Below are 25,457 nucleotides of genomic sequence, written 5' to 3'. Positions count from 1 at the left end.
TTTAAATATAAAAACAAATCCATTAAAGTACTAGAAGAAAATATGAAAAAATGTTTTTCAAATAACCTCAAAGTGGATGAGGCCTTTCTAAGCATAAGCAAAATCCAAAACCATATAAAATTCAGAGGCCATTAAAAAAAACTGATAAATTTTACTACATTAAGAAAAACATCTGTGTGGTAAACACCACTCTAAAAAAAGCGTGAAGAAAAATGACAAAATGGGGGGGAAATTTTATAACTTATATCAAAGACATAGGATGATCCTCTTTAATGTACAGAAACTCCCAAAATCATTAAGAAAAAAGACCAACAAGCCAAGAGAAAGCTTAACCTGGAGAGACTAAGGAGGCTGAGAGCTGCCCTCCAATAGCTGAAGGGCATCCATGTGGAAGAGCAAAAAAACGGAGTCAGCTGTTGCTATAAATGGTTGAATCAGGACTGATGGTGGAAACTCCCATGAGTTAAATGTCAGCTGAACACACAGAAGAACTTTCTAAGAATTAGGAGAGTCCATAAATGGATTCAGGCCAAGGCGAAACAACCACATTCTAGGAAGCTTTTGGAAAAGAGGGCCACATTAGATGCAAGCCTAAGCTACGTGATCACTGAGGTTCCGTCAAACCTAAAATTATACAATTCTATCCCAAATATTACATCAGCTCCAAAAAGACTGAAAACTATGATGCTCATCACTCAATTTTTTATTATAAGTACAGTATTCTCTGCGGGCAGGGGGAGGGGAGAGTAGGAACGATTTTTTGGACCATGAGTCCCGACTCAGGAGCATTTCAAGTTTTTTTGTGTTTGTGGGCTGTTTCCTGTTTCAGCCACATTCCTCCCCTGGGCTTGTCCATTCCTAAAGCAAACACGGAGTTTGAAAGAGAGTGAATTACAGCTGGAGAGTTAAGTATGAGGTCTCAGTGGTAGGTTCTTTGATGTATAAAACCCATAACCCACAACGCATGGGAGATTCTTAGATATCAATGTCACTTCCACTATAGTCTGATTAAGAGCTAAAAAGCGCAGACAAACAAATAGCACAAGAATTCCACTGACAAACGGGCTGTATTTCACAAGCTAGTCTGCAAGTGAGTTGGGTAGAATTTGAAACAGCACTAAAAATGTGAAGAGCAGGAGAGAAGGAAAGCCAAGAGGAGGGCGGGTCCCTCAGAACCCACAAGGTATCTGAGATACTGAGATCAGAGCATTTTCCAAGGAGAAAACACCTCTAGAATGCTAGTAATTTATAAAGTAAAAATAAAACTGAAGAACTATTTTATTTACCTTGAATTCTAATGCTTACGACAAAGCAAACTTAGTTGGAGAAGACGGACACTGTTAACAAAAATTTGTAAAGGTTCTGAAGGGAACGCCTTCCGTGTCTCAAAAGTTCTAGAAGTTGGCAACAGTGAGTCCTTATTGCGGGATCTAATTTCACTTCAAAATCCAGTGCTTCCTTTGCCTTCATAAGGACACGCCGCTAAATACTTCTTAGCCATTACTGAGGAAAGTTTTTAGTTCAAAAGTATAATGAAAAGAATGAGTGGGAAGAAGAAATAAGATACTTTTGAGGTAAGAGAGCAATAAATAAGATAAAAAATAAGAAACCCAAAGAGGAGATAAGAAGGATATCTCTGGTATAATTATCTAAGATGCAAGATAGACTAAAAGCATGTAAAGGCTGGGGTAGTGGGAGAATCCCCCAGGAAGGCGGGGAACGAGGAAGATGACACTGTGGCTGAGTTTCTGTACAGGCCATCAGGGGGCACCATCGGTCCAGGACAACTCAGCTGTGGTCAGGGTATGGGGAGAAGCATCTAACTGGACTTCTCTATTTAGAGAATATTCCCAAATTGGGAATGCTATACTAAACCATAAACCATCAGAAAGACCTTCACAACCAGGTTAAGGGAGAAAAAAATAAACATTAAAAACAAACAAAATCGACTATCTGTCATCTGTTTCTACGTTTGCTTAATCCAAATCAGAAAGGACAATGACAAATAATGTCATTTGGTATCCAGAAGTAAGGAAGGCCAGGGAAAGCTGAAGAAACTTCTTCATGAAGTTCCCGCTGCTCTGGACTCAGCAGGGAGTCCGGACGGTGACAGCAGCACACACATGGCTGAGGGCCCTCAGACGCAGGCTGTGCGGGTGAACTAAACTAATAAGCACTAAGCTGGGGTGGAGTAAGAGACCTGGAGCAATGACGCTTCAAAGACACCTCAGGAATAAATATGATTTATGGATTTGTTAAGGCTAGTTTTTCATATCTCTGAGAAATCAGAATAAACAAGGGGTATATATCATAGGCATCTGAAAAAGAAGGCAGTTAAACGTCTTGTTCAGTATCACACTTAACCAGGATAAGTATTACTGGAATAAACTGTTTTACTGGTCCAGTTTTGTTCCACTAGACACAGATTCATGATGAAAAGAAAAGGCAGGAAGCCTTGTTTTAAGGTACAATGCCTTGACAAACAGAAAAGTCTGCCAAATATCTGAGCCTGGACAATACATACAAGCAAATCTGTTTCTTCAGAAACTACCTTGTGTGGTCTTCATATCTCAAACCTGCTGGCAGGCAAGATCCTTCCATCTCTTCACCTATATTATACTGCAGACCACGAGCATTATCGCTGTTCTGATGGTCTGTACTGGGCTTGGCAGCATCCTCAGCCCAAAGTGTCAGTCAACAGTGAGGCCTCCAGGAGCCACCAGTGAAGCCAAAGAGGAGACAGAGAGGAGAGAAGGCAGAGGGAAGTGCAGAGAGGAGAGACGAAGGAGAGAATAAAAATGGAGAACACATAAAACGAACAAACGGGCAAAAACCGGTTTAGTAGTTTAGGTTACACAGATGCCACTCGAACTGTCATTAAGTGACAGCCCTGGTTGCTAGTTGCTTTCACCTGTTCCACAGTGGAATAAGAATGGTTATTCATTGGTGCAATTTTAATCATATTGGGTTAAAACTTACACAGCATAACCAAACATGTTAGAAATACAGTTTTTACATCAGACACTTGGCGTTTAGGAGCCGGCCCAGGGGAGGTAACGAGCTTCCAGAGTTTAAGGAGGCAGCTTTGTTTTGAGTCGGAGAGGGGCACATACCGCCGAGGTGCCTGCCAGGTGTTTTCATAAGTTATTTCACTTATTTCTCACAAGACACCAAGGAGGTACGTGCTGTTACCTCCACTCTATAAATGACAAAACACCCAGGGAAGATACGTGACTCACCCAAGGTCTCAAAACCAGTAAGCGGCAGAGCCAGATTCAAATCTGAGGCTCTGAAATGACAGTTGCCCCCTCACTGAGAAACAAAGAGCAGCTCCAGCCGGAGCATATGGGCCACTTGTGCCTCTCCGCACAGCCAGAGACACTGCCTCCAAAGCCCCTTCACTCATTCAAAATCTGTTTGTGAACTGTCAGCGTAAGCTAGAGCACCTGCTGCAGACGCCGGTACAACCACCAATGACAGACCGGAGCCCTGCTCCCGAGAAGCCAGCAGTAAAGCTGGGGTGAGGCAGTGACGCAGGGAATAAACACAATAAACAAACAACATAACATCAGGGACGACGGAGGACACAGACAGGAGAGTGGGGCAAAGGCCCTCATTCAGAGAGCGGCTAGGGAAGGCTACACTGAGGAGGTAACATAAAGCCGAGAACTGAAAGACAAGAACCAGCCATGCTAATAGCTAGCGGCAGGACATTCCAGGTAAGGGAACTGCAAACAAATGCCTTGAGGAAGACCAGGCTTGGTGTGAAACAAAAAATAGACCTATCTGACCGGAGCAGACTAGGGGGGGTTAGTAAGAGATGAGGTTAGACAGACATACAAGGATAGGTCATGTTGGTCTCAAGGCAAAGAGTTTGCATTTTATTCTGTGACTGGAAATGACCTGAGGTCTTTTAAGCAGGGAAGTGACCCGCTCCGACCAGTGGCTATGACCGAAGTGCAGGGAGGCTGGAGTGAAGGCAGGGAGGCCAGTGGGGAGGCCACTGCCAGAGCACAGATGACGGTGACTTAGTTTAGGGAAGCAGCAGGTGGAGCGAAAAGACAGGGACAGATTTGAGATCTATTCTGGAGTCAGGATGGATAGAACTTGCTGATGGGTTGGATGTGGAGAACATGAAAAAAGAAAGAAGCAAAGACCCCAGGTTGTTGGTTAAGCAACAGGACAGATGGTGGTGCCCCTTTACTGCGATGAATAAAGACGGGGAGAGAGTTTTTGTTTAATGCGGAAGGGATAAAACAAAGGGATTCGCTTTAGCAATATTAAGTTGGAGTAGCCATTAGATATTCAGATGGAGCTATCAGGCAGGCAGCGGGTACACGAATTTAGAGATCAATGAAAAAATCAAGCTGGAGATATAAATTTAAGAGACACATACAAACCTAATGTGTTTCTTCTAATTAGAAGAAAATATAGGGTAATTTCTTAGTGACGTGAGGATGGGAAAAGATTTCGTAAATAAGCTTTCAAAAAGCATAAATCTTTATACTTGAAAAAAGCAAGAGAAATGATGACATCAAAATGCAGGACTGCTGCTGAACAAAGGACACTATGAACAAGGTTAACAGATGGGTGACGGCCAGGAGACAACATGCACAACATCTCTAACTGACTTAGGATTAATATCTAGAACACATACAGAACTTCAATGGAAAAATGGGGAAAGGATATTACGAGGTCATTCATAAAGGGAAAATCCAAAGGCTAACTTGTATACACAGAGACCCTCATCCTCCCTAGTAATCAGAGAAATACGAATTAAAACAAGATAACACACTGCATCTGCCAAATTGACAGAAGCTTGAAAGTCAGATACTAAGGGCTGCACTTTGCAGGGGGAATATATACAGGGAGCAATCATGGAATATTTAGTGAAATTAAGGATGAGCATACCCAGTGACCTAACAATTACAGGTGTTGGTATTGAGCTACAGAAACTCTTATCCAAACCCCTAGGAAGATATAAATGAGGACTTTCATCAGAGCATTGTTCGTGGTGCAGGGAGTTAGAGAACAAACTAGGTGTCCATCACTAGGGGAATAGATAAATAAAATACAATTGGATAGCTAAATGCAACGTTGAAACACAACAACATGGACAGAACTTAAAAATATAGTTTTAAATGAAAAAAGGATCAGAATGAGAAGGACGACATAATATTTATATAAATTTACAAAAAACACCATACAAGGATACAAACATATCCCAGGATAAATATTAAACACATTAGAGAAGCTGTGGATGGGAATGAGAGAAGAGATGGGAAATGACAACAATGGGAAACAACAAAACAAGAGAGGGGTCTTGCAATGTCAATACAATGTTCTATGAACTGAGCAGTACGGTCAATTCAACTTTGTACTTGAGATTTAAAAGAAAAAATAACAAAGTTACAGGGCAACAGTAACGTTCCTTCTGTTCCAACTGTCTTGCCCAAACTGCCTGACATTCTGTAGGTTGCCTCATCTGGCTTAACAGGCAAGGAAGAGAGCAAGGGATGAAGGAGGAGGGCAGCATGTCACAGCGTAAACGTGGCCACTGCTCTATCTTGTGCCCACCTTTACCACAGCATTCATCATATTGCTGAAATTACATGTATGCACAACTACCTTCCCACGCTGAGGATTAGATCCTTATGTGGAGACTGTATCACATCCATCCTCAGAAACCCAGAACTCAGCACTGGTTAGGCTGGTGCAAAGAACACATTCAATAAACGCTGACTTGCTGACCAGTTTGTTGCTTGGTAGATTAGATGAAAAATAAATGAAAATTAGAACCCACTTGCACTGTTTGCAACTCAGGTGTACCCTTAGTCCTTGACTATTATAATGCAGCCAAACGAATGTTCAATGAACTATCACTGGAGATGGCTGGATGTCCCTCCCAGCATCACTTCTTCTAGCATCAAAACGCATGTCCATACGGACGACAGACACATGAACAAACGTATCTCAAAATTCAAGCCAACTCTCTGGCTGCAAGGAAACGTGAGAGATGCTACAGCAAAACCAGAAGTGCCAATGATAAAAGTTAATTTTAAGTTGGGAAAAAAAACTGAGATGCAGCACATGTCAGATAATTCCCACGGCCTGGCAGTGCTAGGCAGCAGCAAACCTCTGAAATTACCACTTGATATTATGTGTACAACACATGAAAACCCTTCTTACTGATTTTTAATCAATTTTTAAATCAACCTGATTACAGTATAATTTACATACAATAAAATGCACCCATTTTAAATGAACCGTTGGATGAGTTTAAATGCATGGACCCGTGTCACCACCATCACAGTCAAGACAGAGAAGGATTCCATCACCCCAAAAGTTCCCTCAGGCCCCTGTGCAGTCAGGCCACCTCACCCGGCTCCAGGCAACCACTGACTGCCTTCTGTCAAGGCATCCATCTTTATATTTTTTTAAATATTAAAAAAAGTTTAACTTTACGTTTGGAAAATCTCAAACATACACAGAGTAGGATTGCATAACGAGCCTGATTTATCCAACACTCAGCTTCTACAATTTTTACTGCGTGACCAATCGTGTCTCATCCAGACTCCTGCCCACGCCCCTGCCAGGATTCTTATGAAGCAAATCCCAGACACCGTTTCTCCTCATATGTAAATATTTCCATATATATCTCTAACGGATATTCTTGTAAAATATATCCATAATACCATTTTCATACTTAAAATAATCAAGTTTTTCAATACCATCAAATAATCAGTATCCACATTTCCCAGACTGCCTCACATTCTTTTCTTTGTTCGTCTGAATCAGGTCCACATATTACTATGGCTCATTCATCTAAGTCTCTTTTTATCTATAGGTACCCCTTCCATCCATTTTTTCCCCCTTATAATTTATTTGTTGAAGAAACTGGTTTGTGTGTCCTATAGAGCACCTGCAGTTTGAAATTTTCTGACTGCATCCCTAAAAACATTTACCATGCTTTTCTGTCCCTTGAATTCCCTATAAATTTGCAATGAGATCTAGAGGTTTTAACAAATGCAGGTTCTACTTCATTTATCAAGGTCACTTTACAGGTGGTATTCTGTACATCTATCAGGAGATATATATAATGTCCCATATTTCCTTTTTGTCTCAATTTTCGAAAAATAGTCTTTTCTTCAACTAATTGAAAATAAAAGCATTTATTATAGTGTCTAAGACTCATTTAATCTAGAAAAGTGTAAAAGTATAAGACATCGATCCCCATCTAACAGGCTGACTCTGGACTCTAGCATCCCTACAGAGGAAAAGTCCTCCTGAGTCACTGTCTGAAAGACCTAGATGGTTCTATCCATCACAGCCACACATCACTTATTTGAAGTTATACACTGACCATGCACTGCCATGCTCATCTTTCTGTGCATGTCATATCTCCTCAGTTATATTTTCAGCTCGCTGAGGGAAGAAATGCAGTCTTACACCTCTCCTCAGTCCCTAACAGGCGGCTCTGCACCCTGACAGCACCCAGTGAACGACAATGACCGTGTCATTCTCTGCTGAGTACAGGCCCTTCTCGATCCTTGATGCAGGCCAGCCTCTTCTATCAGTTCTTCAGAACCTTCCTCCAGAGTCAGCAACACCCACAGTTTACCAACCAGAAAACAGAGGCACACAGAAGAAATATGAACAGTGAATCAGAGGAAGGTTACAACAAGAACCCAAAACATTGGTTGTTCAGAGAAACCTGCTGAGTTAAGTGTGTTTCTACTTTAATGCCTCCTCCTTCCCTTCAGGGAGATACGTGAGTCTAAACAATATTAGTCTTTGAGAGAAAGGGCTGTGGACGTTGCCTAGACAAGGAACCAGAGGGCCCGGTAAAGTGACCTTCCTGTTCTCTTCGGCAGCACAAGTCCCTGCTTGACAAGAGCTAAGTTATTATAAAAGAGAATAAGAATCAGTTAAAGAGATAACCCGTCAGTTTGGGATGGGGCAGAAGAGAAAAGCAGTTTACATTCCAACCTCACCGAAGCCTAGTGGAGTGGCATGTAATTACCAGGCTATGCAGAGGAAGTTAGAGTCATTAGTAGAACGCCTGGGCCTCTCTGTCTTCCCACTTTGATAAAACCCTCTGCCACCTGCAGCACCGTGTTGCACCAATAGCTACAGGGCCCTCCCTTGCCAGTCACCTCCCACGCATCTCTGTGCTTGGCTGGTTCTTTACTGCCTCCAGAAATAAAAGTTAGAATATGGTACTTATTATGCCAATAATCACTACCAGGTAACGCAAGTTCCAGAAGCACAGGCCTCTGCTTACAAACAGAATAACCTTCAATACCAGAGGATAGAGTGCTCCCTCATGCCTGCCCCCACCCCTGGACAAGCACAGATTAAATTAAGAATTCTCAAAATCCCCAGTGGTGTCAAAAGCATTTAAAGTTGCCAGGTCAAAGATTCATTTTTGCAGCAGACAACCACAAAGGATTTCAGTGTTACATACAGTGGAAATGACTGCGAGAAATTCTAAATATGGACAGACCAGTAATTTAAATTCTTTTTCTAATGGCTAATACTTTCTTTTCAGTTCAATAACTGATTCTAAGTCAGGCTCCAATTAAGGAAAGCAAGACCCAGTTTTCTGGTTCCACCGGGATCTACTCGTTCAGGGATTACCTGCCTGCCAGTTGTGAATCCGTTTCCAGTCAGCACTCTGCTGGAAACCCTGTCGTGACTAACAAACGTGTTTCAGAACAAGGGCAGAGTAAAGCCCCAAACAAGGAACTCTTACTACTGGTCTGGTGCTTCCCCAGCAGGCCACTGCCGCCGTCTCGAGCCAGCTGTGTGAAGTTGGCAAATCACCCTACCTAGGTTTTATTTCCTTTCTTCTAGCACTATTACTCACAAGAGCCAAAAGGTAGAAACAACCAATGGCTGTTGATAAAAAGACAAGGAAAGAAACAGTCCCTCTTCCACAGCTGGACATTCTGGTGTCTGTGACACCTGGAACCACAGCAGACTACCTGAGCCCATGGGGGGCCAGCCAGGACAAGCCACTGTACTGAGGATGCTGGGGCAGGAGGCTGAAATGATCCGGGGTCCTTGATGTCTCTGCCGAGCTGGTGAACTAATCAGCAGTGGAGTCACCTACCTCCAGACTTCCTGCCCTCTGAAATACTGCCCGCGTACTTGAGTCACTGAGTTGGCTTTCCTGTTTCTTGAAGGTGAAAGCATTCTTACTGATAACACTTACTGACCTAAAAAGTTTGGCACACCATGAAACTTACACAGCAATGAAACACAGGGTGTGATCTCTGTAATTGAAACAAACAAACAAAAGAGCAAAACAAAATACACCATTCTTGTCATTATAACGCAAGACAGGCTTCAGGCAGGTAAAGAACGAAGCTACAAGGAAAAGTGCAGTAAGTGGACCCACACGTTTAGCAAGTCAACGAATAAACTTGGACCCAGAAACTAGCCTGAATGAACTGACTGTGCTTCATTTCAGAAATATTAATTAGAAGATGATGACTTTAAATACAGTCTTTGTGTTCCTAACGACCCTGTGAGGTAGTCACACCATTCTCACTCTACAAATGAGAAAACTGAAGCAGAGACGCGGAGCAACCAGCCCAAAGTCAGCTCATCCATGCACTTTTCTCCACTGTAACTCTTCCCTTTCTCACTTAGCTAACTCCTACACATTTTTCAGCCTTCAGCTTAAACAAACATCACTTCCTTAGAAAAAGGCTTCAAGGTCCAAAGCTCCTGTTACACTCCGCTGCAGTCGGTGCTCTCTTGCCGCACTGTGCACGCTCGTGATTATTTAAACGTGTCTTCCCCACCAAGCTGTACATGCCCTGAGAACAGTTCTGTTTTGTCCACCACCATGTGGTATTTCCAAAGCTGAGCAGAATGCCTTCTTAAGGAGAAGCTCACGGTCTGAGAGAAACAACAAGTAAAGAGTTTCTTACGAGGCAATGTGGGAGGCAGAGAGGGGTATGCCTAGGACTCTATGGGAACACGAGATGGGGAGCAAGGGGGGCTTCATGGAGGGGACGTCCCTCGAACCGAGCTCTGAAGGATAAGTACGTTAGGAGAAAAAGAAGTGAGGAGAAAGGTGTTCTGGGCAGACGGAGCATAGGTACATGTACAGAGAAGAAAGAGGCCATGAAACTCTAGGGCAACTACCATAACTAGCTCACCAGGGCTGGAGTTTGGTATCAGGTAGCAAAAAACGAAGGCTGAGAGACAGGAAGATTCAGTTCTGTATTCAAAGAAAGCAATATGTTGTACAACCTCTGAAATAATCTACTAATAATGGCTATGATGGAAGCACTCACTGTACGTCAGGTACCATGCTAAGCACTTCACATGTATAATTCATTTCATCTTCACAACCACCCTGAGTATTATTATTCCCATGAGGAAGTAAGATCACACACAGCTAGCAAGTAAATAGCAAAGCCAGGCTTTGCACTGCAGCTACATCACGACTCCAAAGCTTGTGCTCTTAACCACAGTCTAATACTCGCCTAGCTTACCAGGCATTGATATGATCTTACACAGTTGAGTGTAATTCAGATAATTATCTTGATTTGACTAGGAAAGCTGACTATTTAAAGGAACCCCATATCTTTTTCATCAAGCAAATCATAAACATAAATATTTCATACATTGAGTTTGCTTAAAATAGGGCTGGCCCGGTGGCACAGCGGTTAAGTTCACACCTTCCGCTTTGGCAGGCCGGGGTTCGCCGGTTCGGATCCCAGGTCCAGACACGGCACTGCTTGGCAAGCCATGCTGTGGCAGGTGTCCCACATATAAAGTAGAGGAAGATGGGCATGGATGTCAGCTCAGGGCCAGTCTTCCTCAGCAAAAAGAGGAGGATTGGCAGCAGTTAGCTCAGGGCTAATCTTCCTCAAAAATAAATAAATAAATAAATAAAGTATATAATTAGTATTCAGTACACTTTTACCAATGAAGATCAAGGGAAAATTATTCAAAGACAGAAAACGTAGTGTCCTGTCTGATAATCCAATATTGTCGCTATAACTATGTTACCTCCAAACCATCAAAAATTATGCTAAGCAAACATTAGAACTTCTCAGTCTAAGTATCCTCATCAAAACTAACCTTCCTAAGGAGAATTAAAATTATTCATTAAACAAGTCAATCAATTATTGAGAATGGGTGGAAAGGGAAGAGTAGTTAATACAGAGGAAAGATGATATGACACACGAAATCTCTTTTCCCCACTATTACTTGCTTTAAGGGTGGTAAAATGATAACATGACTGAATGTGTTTACAAGGCAAGACATGCGCTCTACGTATCAACTCAAGTTAAAACATGAGCTAGAAAATCTACCAGTTAGGGAAAGTCTCGGTTCAAAAGAACTCAGGGTTTTAGGAAGCCACTTATCAGCAAAAATGCAAATACACTAAGTCAAAGTTGATGGGCTATTAATAAATTATTGAAATAAACTACTGAGAGATCTTCTTTGCTTTTTAAATTGTCTCATAATATACAGTAAGAGTTCACAGACTGATAATAATTATCATAGTTACACTAGATTAAACACTTACTAGAGCCAGGAGTTTTAAGAACATGATTGCATTTCACTCTTAAAAGGTCACTCACAGCCACACTTTCAGGTGAGCTAACTCAGGCACAGAGTTTAGATAAGCGGCTCAAGGTCACCTGAGTAGGCAGTGACACAGCCAGGATTCAGGCACAGGCCTGTCTGACGTCAGAGTGCACGCTCCTTCCTCCACACAGCGATGTCTCTACTGAGCTGAAAGGTGCCTCAAGATGATCCAGTTTACTCACCAATCAACCCTCTCTTTTAGAGAGAACTGTAGGGAGGTTAAAGGACCTTCCTGATGTCCTTTGGTTCGTTTACAGAACAACTGAGAGTAAACTCCGTATTTCCTACTCTTTAGCACAGTCTGTAATCATTTCGACTCATACCAGATACTCTCTTTTTGAGAAATATTAAAAATTTCCCCATAACTAAATTCAAACCGGACAAAACAAGAATGATGCAAATGCCTGCTGCTGTGCACTGAGGTGTGCATGCGTTACGCTTTAGCAGGAGATAGGAAAGGAGAAGTCAGACATTTCCTGTGCGTTACGTGCAACCAGCTAACAGAAGAGAACAGGATTTCATGCATTCCTTTTGACTACCATCATTGTTTCGGCCTCCTGCATTTCAGGAGGGCATTAAAAGCATTAAAGCAGGAGTCAGCAAACTTTTTCTGTACAGGGCCTAAATATTTGAGGCCTCGTGGGCCATACGGTCTCTGTTGCAAATACTCAGCTGTGTTTTAGGGACCAAAGAAAGCAGCTATAAACAAAACACAAATGAGTGTGGCTGTGTTCCAGGAAAGTTTAATTTGTCAACACAGAAATTTGAATTTCATATAATTTTCACGTCATGAAATGTCAATAGTCTTTTGATTTTTTTCAACTACTTAAAAAGCTATGGCTTGTGGGCTATGAAAAAAACAGGTAGTGGGCTGAAGGGCATCTGCTGACCCTGCATTAAACCAAAGAAGTACTTTCAGTCAGAAGAGATCAAAGGAAAGCAGTGAGCAACAAAGCAAGGCCCTTTCCTTGACTCAGTTCTGGTGCCCCTGACTCAGGGGGCCTTCCTGGACCACCCCCCACTCCACATCAGGGAGGTGGCCCACTTTCAGGCTCTCACTGAAACTTGGGCCTATCTCTATCCTAACACTCACCATAATACACTGTGTTGATTATTCAATTGTCTATCTCTCCCCAATCACAGGGCAAGCAACGTGCTTGTTTTTTAATCTGTATTCCTGGCTGACAGGGATGCTCAAGAAAACAAACAAACAAACAAAAAAAAACAACTAGGGAATGGTGGGAAGGAAAATAACAGAATAATCATCTCAGAAATTCTTATCTTTACACAGACAGTAGATATCAGCACAAGGTCTTGATAGTGGTTCAATGACATAGACCTAAGGAGTTAAATCAGTGGTTCACTCACTTTCTGCATCTGTTAACAATCAATGTTGTTTAAATCCTATAAATATGCATCAACCCCTCAATCTACTCTCTATACTTAGGCCTCCCGCAAGGCCAGGCACGTGACTAACTTGTTTAGACTAATCTGGATGAGAAAGATGCAGATATAAATTTAAAATGACCACCAAGTCTCCGGGAAGGCTCAGGGTACCCTGGGGTTCTGCAGAACATGAATGGAAAAACTGCTGTCCTACAACAGTAGCCTCAAAAATGACTCATGGCTGCAAATCCTTTAAAGAAAACCACAATTATCAGATATGATATGAAAATCAACATGGAAAAGTCTACCTCATCATTATCACGTAAAGCATCAAAGAGGAATAGACATCCTTTAATCACATGTGGTTGGGTGGATGACCCTCTGCTGCTGGGTCCTTAACTTCTATGCCACGGGTCCCTCTGCAGTATGGAGAAGCCAACAGACTCCTTCTCAGAACAATGTTTTGAATGTATAAAATAATATATATAGTCTTCAAAAGGAAACCAGTTATAATAATCAGCCCTAACTACCTCCCCAACATTTCCTGTCTTCTTTCCCTGCTTAGCGTTTGTCACTATCTAACACACCACATGCCGTATTTACTGGTGTTCTCTTATTTAGTAGGTGTCTCCCCAACTAGAGCCTGATTTCCATAAGGGCAGGGAAGTTTATCTACTTTGTTCACCACTCTATTCCCAAAACTTACAAAATGAATGGTATATAATAGATGTCTGACAAATAATGGTTGAATTAGTAAATAAACTTCCTGTCCCCTAAGAGCTGTACTCTAAGACGAATCAGAGGCAGTTCTACTAGAAGCTGTCATCTTAAGAAAGATAATATACAATACTTCATATTTACAAACACCTTCTCGGTAGAACTTCCATAAACACAATCTCATTCGTCCACAATAAATTTAGTATCTAATGACTGAAGGCAAAGAAAGGGTGTGAGGTAGGGAAGTCAAATGCCTGAAGGTTAGTCAGTGAAGGAAATCCAGGAGCCAAGTCTCTTGCTTATTAACTCTGCCCCGTCACTTTACCTTTGCCCTCTGAAGCTTTTGCTGCATTGCCTTGAAGTACAGTCTCTTTCCCACTGAAGGTATCTAGTTGCACACTAACAATAAGAGACGCCTTCAAGGGATCCGAGCAGACTCATTCACGACAAAGAGCTACACACTCCTTTGCAACAAGGTTCTAGGATTTCTAACTTCCTGCTAAGGCAATTCTTAAATAGAGGAAATGGTTTTCTTTTAAAATTCATCTTAATTGCAAAAAACAAAAGGTGAATAAGAATTTAAACCCTCAGACACGACAGGCTGCCTATACTGTTTGTCTCGTAAGTCCTAAGAGGAAGGAAGCTCAAAGCCAAGAAGACTCAAACCACCAGAGAAATGCGACAATTTCTACCAACTGCAACGCCTTCTCTCTATGGTGTGATAACAAATTGGAAAGGCAAACCAGAAACCAAAAAAAGACAAGGGGGGAGGCAAGGTGAGGTTAACAATGAGGTCAGTTAATATGAAAGAAAACAGTGTCCTAGACTGTTTCATAACAAGCAAGCAGTCAAAACTTAAGAGGAAGGCAGTTCTGGCCCTTCTGGGGCGGCTAAAGCAAATGTCAGCCTGCTCTCCACCCCCACTATTTGCTGAAAAGCAGAGCTGAGGGAATGCGCTTACATCACAAGGGTTTTGAGATACTCAAACCCATCTGCTTAAAATATCTTTCCAATTCTCCTTAAACATCAGAATTTTCCATAGTTCTGAATCTTCATATACACAGGGCAAGAAAATGTGAAGAAACAGGTTTTTGTGTGTTTGTTTTTAATAAAATTATTTTTTTCCTTTTTCTCCCCAAAGCCCCCCGGTACATAGTTGTATATTCTTCGTTGTGGGTCCTTCTAGTTGTGGCACGTGAGACGCCGCCTCAGCGTGGTCTGATGAGCAGTGTCATGTCCACGCCCAGGATTCGAACCAACGAAACACTGGGCCGCCTGCAGCGGAGCGCGCGAACTTCACCACTCGGCCACGGGGCCAGCCCCTGTGTGTTTGTTTTTAATATTTCAAGTGCTAATAACCCAGCAGCAGCTGGTCATCAACAGGGGATGACAGAAAGTCCCACAGCAATGATGTGTATTCACAGGATTTCAAATTGAAAAAAAAAAAGGAGAGAAAGCATTTTTCACATATGCTTGATTCGAGCTCAGTGGGAAAATATTAACCTAGAGCAACCATTAGAACCAACAGCTACTTTGTTATGTTATTGCCAGTTGTCGCCCTTAGAGATGTATGCTTCTTTTGAACTAACCAGATAAAAACTGTAAGATAATTTCTTAACTACTTATAGTGCTGTGGCTTTACAATCACACCTAAAGAGAAAGCCCTGAAGACACAATGGTAAATAAAGCCCACAGTCACGGAGAACTTATATTCAACCTTTTCTTCCAAAGCAAAGGTTTTCAAACAGTGTTATTTCAACATTACAAATCAGTGAGGTACTTCTCACCCCCATAAAGTTTTTCTAAAAAACGTAGTATAAATAATTACACAACTGAATAAAAAAGACATGAAAAACCCTAAAAACACAAATTATTTACATCAGTCTAAATTCACTTTCTTACTATTAGAGTGAAAATCAGAAATACACTAAATATCCATTTACAGGGATTAGTTAAATAAACTGTTTTGTCCATTCTGTGGAATAGTACACAGCCATTAAGAAGAGGAAGAGGGACCTTTAAGTACAGAAATGGAAGAATCTCCAAGATACCTAACTATTATAGGAAAAGAGCAAGCTGAACACCTCATAGTGATTCTGCTTATGTAAAATATTTACATGAACATACACATTGTACTTAAATGCTTAGGAAAAGATCTCGAAGAATATATGCCAAATTCTTAAGAATAACTTAGTCTGGGGAGGGGGAGAGAAGTGAGGCAGCTTGGGGAGGATTTTCATATCACACTCTACGTATGGCTTAAATGTTTTACAAGGCCGTATTCACATATCGCTTGCACACAAAAAAGTCTTAATAAAGGAAGGATTAGATGATTCTATGAACTAAAGGGAAGAAAAACAAAAGATGAAAACTTGCTTGGTGCCAAATACAGTAAATTAACGCCAGAGCAAGAGTTCAATCTTTAGATGGTCTTCTATCTGCCACACCTCAACGGAGAGAGTTTTTGGTGCGGCTACTACACTGATAGCAGCAGGATGAATCATGAACATAGTGAGATTTCTGAAGGGGTTAGTCTACACTATGATCAAACCACACAAGGCATCACAGCCAAAAGAACTGAGTTTAAAATGTAAACTTCTTATGTCTTCCTATCAAGCTAGATGAACTGCGCACATTTCCTTTTCATGTTGTACTGTCAAACAGTCATACTTCTATCGCAAGGACTTGTTCTTTGGTATCGAAACCCAACTAGCCTTGACAGCAAGTTCCAGTAGCAGATATGAAAATAACAACAGCACTGCAATTAAAAAGATGCTTTGCCAACTAGAGATAAAGGGCAAGAGGCCCAAAGGATGTAGGTACTAATTCAGAACAGGAATGCAAGCATGCCTAGGATGAGTCAGCAGGCAGCCAGGAGATCCTGAAATTTAAAAAGTCACCTGCCCAAGAACTAGGGAGGTAAATAAGACAAAAGAAATCCAAAGTGCACTTAAATGCAGGCACCAAAAGTTTTTTTCATCGACTTTATTGAAATATAGTTATATATAATAAAATGGACCCATTCAAACTGTACATTTCAGTAAATTTTGACAAACGTATATACCTGTGTAATCACCCACCATCTGAAGATATAAAACACTTTCATAACCCTAAACGTTTTCTTGTCTCCCATCCCAGTCAATCCTCTCCCATCCCGGGCCCCAGTTAACCACTATTCTGTCACTATAGATTAGATTTTTCTTTTCTAGAATTTCATATAAATGGAATAAGTAAGTGCTCTTCTGTGCAAGGCTTCCTTTCACTCAGCATGTTTTCAAGGTTCATCCATTTATACCATATATCAGTCCTTCATTCCTTTCTATTTCCAAATACTATTCCATTGTATGAATCACAATTTGTTTATCCATTCATGAGTTGATAGACATTTGGGTTGTTTCCAATTTTGAGTGCTTATGACTAAATCTGCAACGAACACGCGAGGCACCAGAGGCTTTTGATTGCTTTCATTTTCTAATTCGGCACCGTCCATGTACTCTCAGTTCACAACTCCAACTCTCACACTGGCCCTATACGCAATGGGAAAAGCAATCGCTTAGTCAACAAATATATATTAAGGACCTACTGTATGCCAGGAACTCTTCAGGAACCAGGAATACAGTAACAAACAAGACAGTATAATCCTCTTCTGTAAAACTTACAATCTTTTTTGTTTTGGGAGCACGTACAGAAGAGGAGACAGACAAAAATAAACAAGATAATTTCCGATAGGATATGTAATAGAAAAATGTTAAAAGTACTATGTTAAGAAAGTGGCTAGAAGCATGTGTCTAATCCAGATTTGGCAGTCAGGGAAGGCCTACTGTGCTGAGATATGAATGACACAAAGGAAACAGCCATGTAACTATCTGAGATCAAAGCATTCCAGGCAGAGAGGGCAAGTGCAAAGGCCCGAAGAAGAGAATGAACTTCTCCTACTCAAGGAGCAGAAAAAAGGCCAGTGTGAAAGCAATGAGGTGAACCATGTGAGGCAGGATAAGAGATGAGGCTGCAGAGGCAGGGAGAGGCCAAGCCAAACAGAATCTTGTAAGCCATGATAAGAAGTTTGGGTTTTATTGGAGGGTATGAAGCAGGAGAGTAAAATAATCAGATGTGCATTTCAGAAAGATCCCTCTGGCTGTGTAGAAAGGAAGTGTAAAGGGAAAGAGTGGAAGCAGATCGGCTAGGTTGCTATTGCATGATGCAGGTGGTGATGCTTGGCCTAAAGGAAAGGCAAAGGAAACGAGAGATGGGGATGGTTTCAAGGTATCTTAGCAGGGCCAACCCTGCAGCTGAGTGGTTAAGTTTGCGTCTCCGCTTCAGTGGCCTGGGGTTTTGGAGGTCCAGATCCTGGGCGTGGACCTACACCGCTCATTAAGCCATGCTGGGGCGGTGTCTCACATAGCAGAGCCAGAAGGACCCACAACTAGAACATACAACTATGTTCTGGGGGGCTTTGGGGAGAAGAAGAAGAAGAAGAAGAAGAAGAAGAAAAAAGATTGGCAACATATGTTAGCCCAGGTCCAATCTTAAAAAAAAAAAAAGATATCTTACAAGTAAAATCAACAGGGCTCGCTAATGGATTAGATGTGGTAGATATAAAAAAGAAGAATCTAGGATAATTCCTAGGTGTTTGGCTTGGGCAACTAAGTGGATGATAGTACCAGTTACTGAGATGGGGAAAATTGGAGGAAAAATAGGTTTGGAGTTGCAGGGAGAACCAAGAGATCTATTCTAGCTACGTTCAATTTGTGATGCTGATTGAACATCCAAATGCAGATGTCAAACGGGCACATGAGATATGAGTCTGGAGTTAAGAGGAGAAGTCAGTGCTGGATATATATTATTAGGGAATCATATCTGAAACTAAGAAGATTATATAACGTTGCTTCTGAAAGTAGTAGACATATATCTCAGTACACCAGGATCACGCCAGATAGACAGGATTCCGAGAACAATTTTACTGGCAATCGGAGTGAGGGAGGACAGGGGGATGAATTTTATATTGGAATACACACATTTAAAGACTAAAATGCTGAATTTACACAATTTTTCAAGATTAAACATAAGATTTCAAAGAAATTTTGTTTTTGTAGCAGGCAGTCTTTGGACTATATCACAAGACCCCTAGTGATAAATTTTCACATGTCTCTTAGAATATTTTAGGAAAAAAGTTGGAGAAGCATCAGAAGATACAACAATTAATCAGCAAATATTTAACATACAGACTGGACCACTGTGCCGACAGCTGTGCAGATTACAAGAAGACAGAGTAACATAGTTGTTAAGGACAGGGACTTGTGAGTCAAACAGACCTCGGTTCAAATCCTACCTCTGCTACATATCAGCTGTGGAGAAAATAACCCTCACAGGGTTACCGTAAGGGCTAACTGATAGAATACGTGCAATGCACTTAAGCATAGCCCCTGATTCAACATTAACCCTCAATATTTTCTCTCTCCAGGGTCTCATTGTCTAATGAGATCTACAAGATATAAATTTATAAAAGGATAATAAGTTACTATGAAAAATGCTAAATATGGTTGGTAGGATTGGTCAGAAAAGCACTGAAATTTAGGCTGAAGAAGACTGATAGAAACAGGAAGGCTTTTAGCTTTTATTTCCTTTGATTTTTATTTGAGGGGGAATAAAGAAAAGAAAGAAGGCAAAACCAGTGTGGAGGGGATGAGAACTACCATTTACCGAGAACTTGCTTCTTTATAAGCTGTCAGGTCTTGCTTTACAACAATTTCTTTGAGATAACTCACATGCTATACAATCCATCTACTAAAAGCGTACAGTTCAACTGTTGTCAGTATATGCAGAGTCGGGTAACTATCCCCACAGTCCATCTTAGAACATTTTCATCATCCCCTAAAGAAACCCCAGACCTATTAGCTAGCAGTCACTCCCCATCTCCCCTCAACTCCACGAGCCCTGGGCAACCACTAATCTGCTTTCCATCTCTGGATTTTCCTGTTCTGGACATTGCATATAAACAGAATCATACACTACATGATTGGCTTCGTTCACTTAGCATGTTTTCAAAGTTCATCCATGTTGTAGCGCGAATCAGTTCTTCATTTTTTTTATTGCCAAATAATATTTTACTATATGGATATACCACATTTTATTTATCCATCCGTCAGTTGATGGACACACGGGTTGTTTCTACCTTTTAGCTATTATGAGTTATGATGCCTTGAACATTCATGTACAAGTTTTTCCATGAACATGCGTCTTTATTTCTCTAGGTATCTATCTAGGAGTGGAATTGCTGGGTCCTAGGATTAAACTTTGTTTAATCTTTTGAGGAACTGTTGGAGTCAATACAGTTAGCTCTGAATATTTAAATGATGGTAACAATTCCCGATGAACATCTTTGGGCACTTGAAGTTACCATCGCTTCTCATACTTTCAAACTGTTTAGTGATTTTTAAGTTTATAGTAAAAAGGAAGTATGCAGAAGAGAAGTTAAAAGGCCAGAAAAAAAGAACACTATATTTTTATTTGCTCCTTGAAAACACTGAAAAGCTTCAAGGGACGAGCTAGATACAAAAGCCAAAATTATAGTTATTTACGAGAAAAGAGAAAGACTCGTGTTAATATCAGTTAAGTGCATCCACCTACTGAGAACGAGCGTACGTGAACGGGGCAGTTATAAGACCAAGTGAAATCTTTTGCCAACTCTTTCATCCTCTTGGAGTAACTCTGGGAAAGAATTTCTTCTGCATCTTACGCCCTCTCCCACTGTCCAATGTCAAAGAAACGGTGTCTCCTATGTCAGCCAAATAATTCTGATTCATGTTCCAAAAGAGCCTCATCACCAGAGTCAGAAAATTTGCATTTTCAATAAACATGACAATTGCCTGAGGCAGTATTATCTTGCAACAAGATTATCCTTCTAGCACTTCATGGTCCAACATAGTAACCACCGACCACATGTGGTTACTGAGCACTTACTACTGCATAATGCAAAAGCTACTGAAAGTAAGTTCAACTCACACATCAGCAGGTCACTGCCTGGGGAAGTTTACAACCCAAGGACCAGAAACATCACACACACAGACTTGGGAAAGAATTAAGAGAAAAGAGAAGGATCACAGACAATACCTATCAGGTTTTGCGAACTTTGTGGAGTGTGCTATGACACAAACATACACCATTAGAATCAGGAGGTATTTGGGGGTCCGGCCGAGTGGTTAAGTTCGCGCGCTCCGCTGCGGGGGCGCAGGGTTTCTCTAGTTCGGATCCTGGGCGCGGACATGGCACCGCTCGTCAGGCCATGTTGAGGCGGCGTCCCATATGCCACAACTAGAAGGACCTGCAACTAAGATATACAACTGTGTACCACAGGGGATTTGCGGAGATAAAGCAGGAAAAAAAAAAAGATTAGGAGGTATTTGGTAAGAGTTTTGGTAGTTTTTCAAAGGATCATGAAGCAATAAGGTATGTACTAAGTGCTTTTTGATTATTTCAAGACCATGAATCATCAAGGCGACTAAGGCAGGAAAAGGCTCCTCCCTCTATCTCCACGCTATTAGAGAAATCAGTTAAGCTCTCATAAACATGTCTGAGCACAGGCAGGAAAACCAGATCAGTTTAAAGTGCGTGGCAACCAAGGCAAACTTACTTTAAGTTATGTGTATCCCCCTGAGAAGGAAAGAGAACAGTTGGCTTACTATGTAAGGAATTCTCTGGAGTTATAACTTATCAAATCAGTTGCGCCATTTATATAGTAAGAACTTCACAAAATGCTGCATCAGTAATTGCAGTTTCGTAAACAGAGTATTAACGCTGGCTGACAACCTCCCTTCTCATTTATTAATGGCAAACAGAAGGCTCTGATGGGAACAGTTTTCACTGAACACCAGGAATTGCCTTTGCAGAAAGTTAGGAGAGGAAGACAGAGAACTACAGGTTCAACTCAACTTGTTAAGGAAAAGAAATGAGAAAAAAACCTCAATAACTTTCAATAGAGAATAGAAGAGAATAGTCACTGGTTGTTAAAACAACACAGAAAAACGTTTGGGAGGTAAAGGCTGGAGAGTACCCACAGCTGAGGGACTGAAGCCAGGTGAAGACAGAGGAAAAAGGTTTAAGGCTAGAGTTCGAAGGAACTGCCTTCTTGTTACTGCATATGTGGGTTATCATCATACTATATTATATGCTATTATACTGTAAACTATGGATGTTTACTGACAGATCTGCAAGAATATACACGATCTTCTCAAGGAAGCTTTCCCTAACACACATATACACCCTCACAGTCCTGGTCACCCTTCTCTGTCCCCTCTGCTGAACTGTGAGCTTTAGGATGGCAGGGTACAGGATATCCCCGCATCCAGTATGGAGTTTGGCACACGGTTAGTTTTCAATAAATATCAGCTAAAAAATTAATGGAGGCCATCCCACCTTTGTGATATCTCACCTGAAACATAATCTTATTTGTTCCAGTAAAAGATGACACTTATGGAGTGAACGGTGCCTCCACCCGCCGCTCCCACTCCCCGACCCCCAGCCCCTTTCCACTCGCCAAATTCCTATGTTGAAGCCCTAGCCCCCGGAGATAGGGCCTTTAGGGAAGTAATAAAGGTTCGATGATGTCATAAGTCTGGTAGGACTGGTGTCCTTAGGGAGAAGAGTGAGAGGTACCACAGATTGATCTCTCTCTCCCTGAGCGTACAGAGGAAAGGCCGTGTGAGGACACAGTGAGAAGGTGGCTGTCTGCTAGTGAGGACGAGAGCTCTCCCCAGAACCAACACTGACAGTACCTGGATTTTGGACTTCCAGCATCCCGCACTGTGAGAAAATAAATGTCCTGTTTAAGCTACTTAGTCTGTGGTATTTCCTTATGGCAGCCGGAGCGGACTAACACAACACACCAACTAGAAAATGGATGTTCTCTCGGTCTCAGTGATAGCTGTCAGGATGCATAGGAGAGAGCTCCTTAGTAGCAGATTATGAGACGGCACCACTTGCAGGACACTGAGGCAAGGTCAGTACCAGTCCTTTGAAGCCAGAATTAGATTTCTCATGATAAGTGGGTAGACTGGGACTGCGTGCAAGATACAAGACCAAGCTAGTTATGGCAGATTCAAGAGTCATACACTTCTTGCATTTTCTGTACTAATTTCTCTACTGTTCTTTTTTTTTTTTTGAGGAAGATTAGCCCTAAGCTACATCCATGCCCATCTTCCTCCACTTTATATGTGGGATGCCTACCACAGCATGGCTTGCCAAGCGGTACCATGTCCACACCCGGGATCCGAACCGGCGAACCCCAGGCTGCTGAAGCGGAACATGCGAACCCAACCACTGCGCCACTGGGCCAGCCCCTCTATTGTTCTCAGTACTCAAAACATTTCCTTGAACTCTCCAGCCTATCTCAGTAATGCCAAAGCAGGACGAAGAGAAGATGTTTTCATCTTTGCTCCTTAAAGGGAGAACAGAGTATCGCTAGGATCAAGGCGTCTGGTAGTAACAATCATCTAAGTAAGATTCCAAGTGGAAGGTGAAACTCAGTGTTCCAGCCACTTCACTCATTCAAGAAACGCTTACCAAGCACTTACTACGCTACTGACCCTAATCTTACCACTAGGGATGCAACAGTCAACAAAACCAGCAAAAAATCCTTGCCCTCACGGAGCTTCCATTCTAGGCGGGAGGGAGGAGGAGACAGTAAACAATAAACATGATATATGAGGAAATCATATAGTGTGTTGGGAGTTGACAAGTGCTATGGACAAAAAGCAGCAGGAATGATGTGGGGGAAGGGGCGCTTAGGGCAGACCTCACTGGGAAGGTGACACTTCAGTAAACACTTCGAGGAGGAGTGACAAGGAACCATGTATCTACCTGGCAGAGGCAGTGCAAAGAGGCAGGTCACGTCCGACATTTTCAAGGCAGAGCAAAAGGTCCCTGTGACTAGAATGGCGCGACCCACGAGGAAGTAGCAGGTGGTCAGGTTAGTGAGGGGGCAGGGAGTCCTGTCACCTAGGCTCTTGTAGACCGCTGGAAGGACTCTGGGTTTTACTTTGAATTAAACGAGAAAAGGCCCTTCAGTTTCCCATTTGCTCAGCCGAGGAGGTAACATTCCCTAAAACAGTAGGCTTCTGAAACTGGGGAATCTTCCTGTATTTTGTTTTGTGCTGCAGAATTTCGGCCCCTGACAAGTTACTGAGATGAAGTCTAGAGGCAATGGCCAGAAGGCCAGCTACATATAACCTAGAAATGTTGTTTGGTAGGACAAACACAAACACCTGTTTAAATATAAGGGCTGAAAACTCACCACATCCCTGGGAGATGTAGAGAGAATAACAATCACGCACATGGAGAAACTGAGGTACAAAGGAACAACTTATCTCTGCTTTTTGGGTTTTTTTGCTGAGGAAGATTTGCCCTAAGCTAACATCCATTCCCTATCCTCCTCTTTTTTTGCCTGAGGAAGATTAGCCCCAGTGTAACATCTGTGCCAATCCTCCTCTGTTTTTTTGTATGTGGGACACCGCCACAGCATAGCCAGTGAGTGGAACAGGTCCGCGCCCAGGATCTGACCCTGCAAACCTGGGCCACTAAAGCAGAACACATGGAACTTTAACCACTCAGCCATGGGGCTGGGCCCGACTTATCTTTGTTTTTAAAGGCAGCCTGAAAGTGCAATGGGAAGAAAACCAAACGACTACTCCAAATTACTCTATCTATGAGAAAATACTATATTTCAATGGCACCATAGAAAAGCCAGGCAGGACGTGCATCTCAGAATAAGAGGAAGGGGGAACACTGCTTTGAGAAAACACAAATGTAAGACATTCTCACCCACCATGCCTGTTCATGTTCCATTTCAAATAAAGGGCTTTTGTCTAAATGTAAGCTTATAAACCCAAATCAGGCTCTAACCAAGGATGCTTACAGGCATACATCCTGCTAGGAAGTATATTGTAGCAGTTTATCATGGGATAAAGTGAAACATCTATCCATAATGCCTGTCAACCATTCCAATGCTGAGATTCCATACAAACTCTAATTTCTGATTATTGCATCATCTGTGACCCCACATTTCGGACATGGTGTAGGTGTGTGCATGGGGGGGATAGGCATGGAAAAGATATATTTTTAAAATCATTATTGAAAATACGAGAAAACGATAGTATTAAAGAAAATTTTAGAGAAAAAAAGCAGCCAAAAATTCTACTGTCTTAAAACAATGATTTCACTTTCACATTAGCTTCTAGTCTTTGGCCACAGTCATATATGTTTTAGAGAGGCAGTGTGCATAAGATTTTAACCCATCATAAACATGTTCCCACATTTCTACAGTCTTCATAATTACTAGTTTTACCTGCTGCTTAAGACTCCATTGTATTGAAGAAACAATTTTCTAAACTTTGTTGGGGGAAAATTATAATGGATTTACATAATAGCATGATTGCCACCTAAAAATACATCATCCTTGTCCCCCAAGAAGCTCCAAATGTGTCTAATGCAGAAGAGGAGCAAAAAGACTAATGCATTCACTTATTAATTTGACAATTATTTACTCAGTGCCTACTCAGTGTCTGGTGCTGATCCAGGCCGTGGAGATAAAGCAGTGAATGTTCTGGTGGGAGAGAAAGACAACAAACAAGATACCAATCAAACAGACAGAGAAATTCTTTGAGAAACTTGCTATAGAGTGAATGATAAAGACAGAGCAAAACAAATTCCCAGGCTTCTGACTATCCATCACAAAACCACGGCTG

At 41.7% G+C, this 25,457-nt stretch overlaps 1 protein-coding gene across 3 annotated transcripts in view; it reads right to left on the bottom strand.

Moving 5' to 3' along the window:
* Positions 1-25,457, bottom strand: part of PACS1 (phosphofurin acidic cluster sorting protein 1) — a 128,231-nt gene that overhangs the window by 77,446 nt on the left and 25,328 nt on the right. Inside the window, exon 1 of one of the 3 annotated variants that reach the window (XM_070488209.1) lies at positions 14,045-14,342. The exons of the other annotated variants lie outside the window; for them this stretch is intronic. The gene's annotated coding sequence lies outside the window, so the exon portion shown is untranslated. Of the gene's footprint in view, positions 1-14,044; positions 14,343-25,457 lie in introns of those variants that run through there. 3 annotated transcript variants of the gene reach the window in all.

This window comes from Equus asinus, chromosome 17, assembly GCF_041296235.1.
Source record: "Equus asinus isolate D_3611 breed Donkey chromosome 17, EquAss-T2T_v2, whole genome shotgun sequence".
NCBI lineage: Eukaryota > Metazoa > Chordata > Mammalia > Perissodactyla > Equidae > Equus > Equus asinus.
This window is presented reverse-complemented; position numbering and strand designations above follow the sequence as displayed.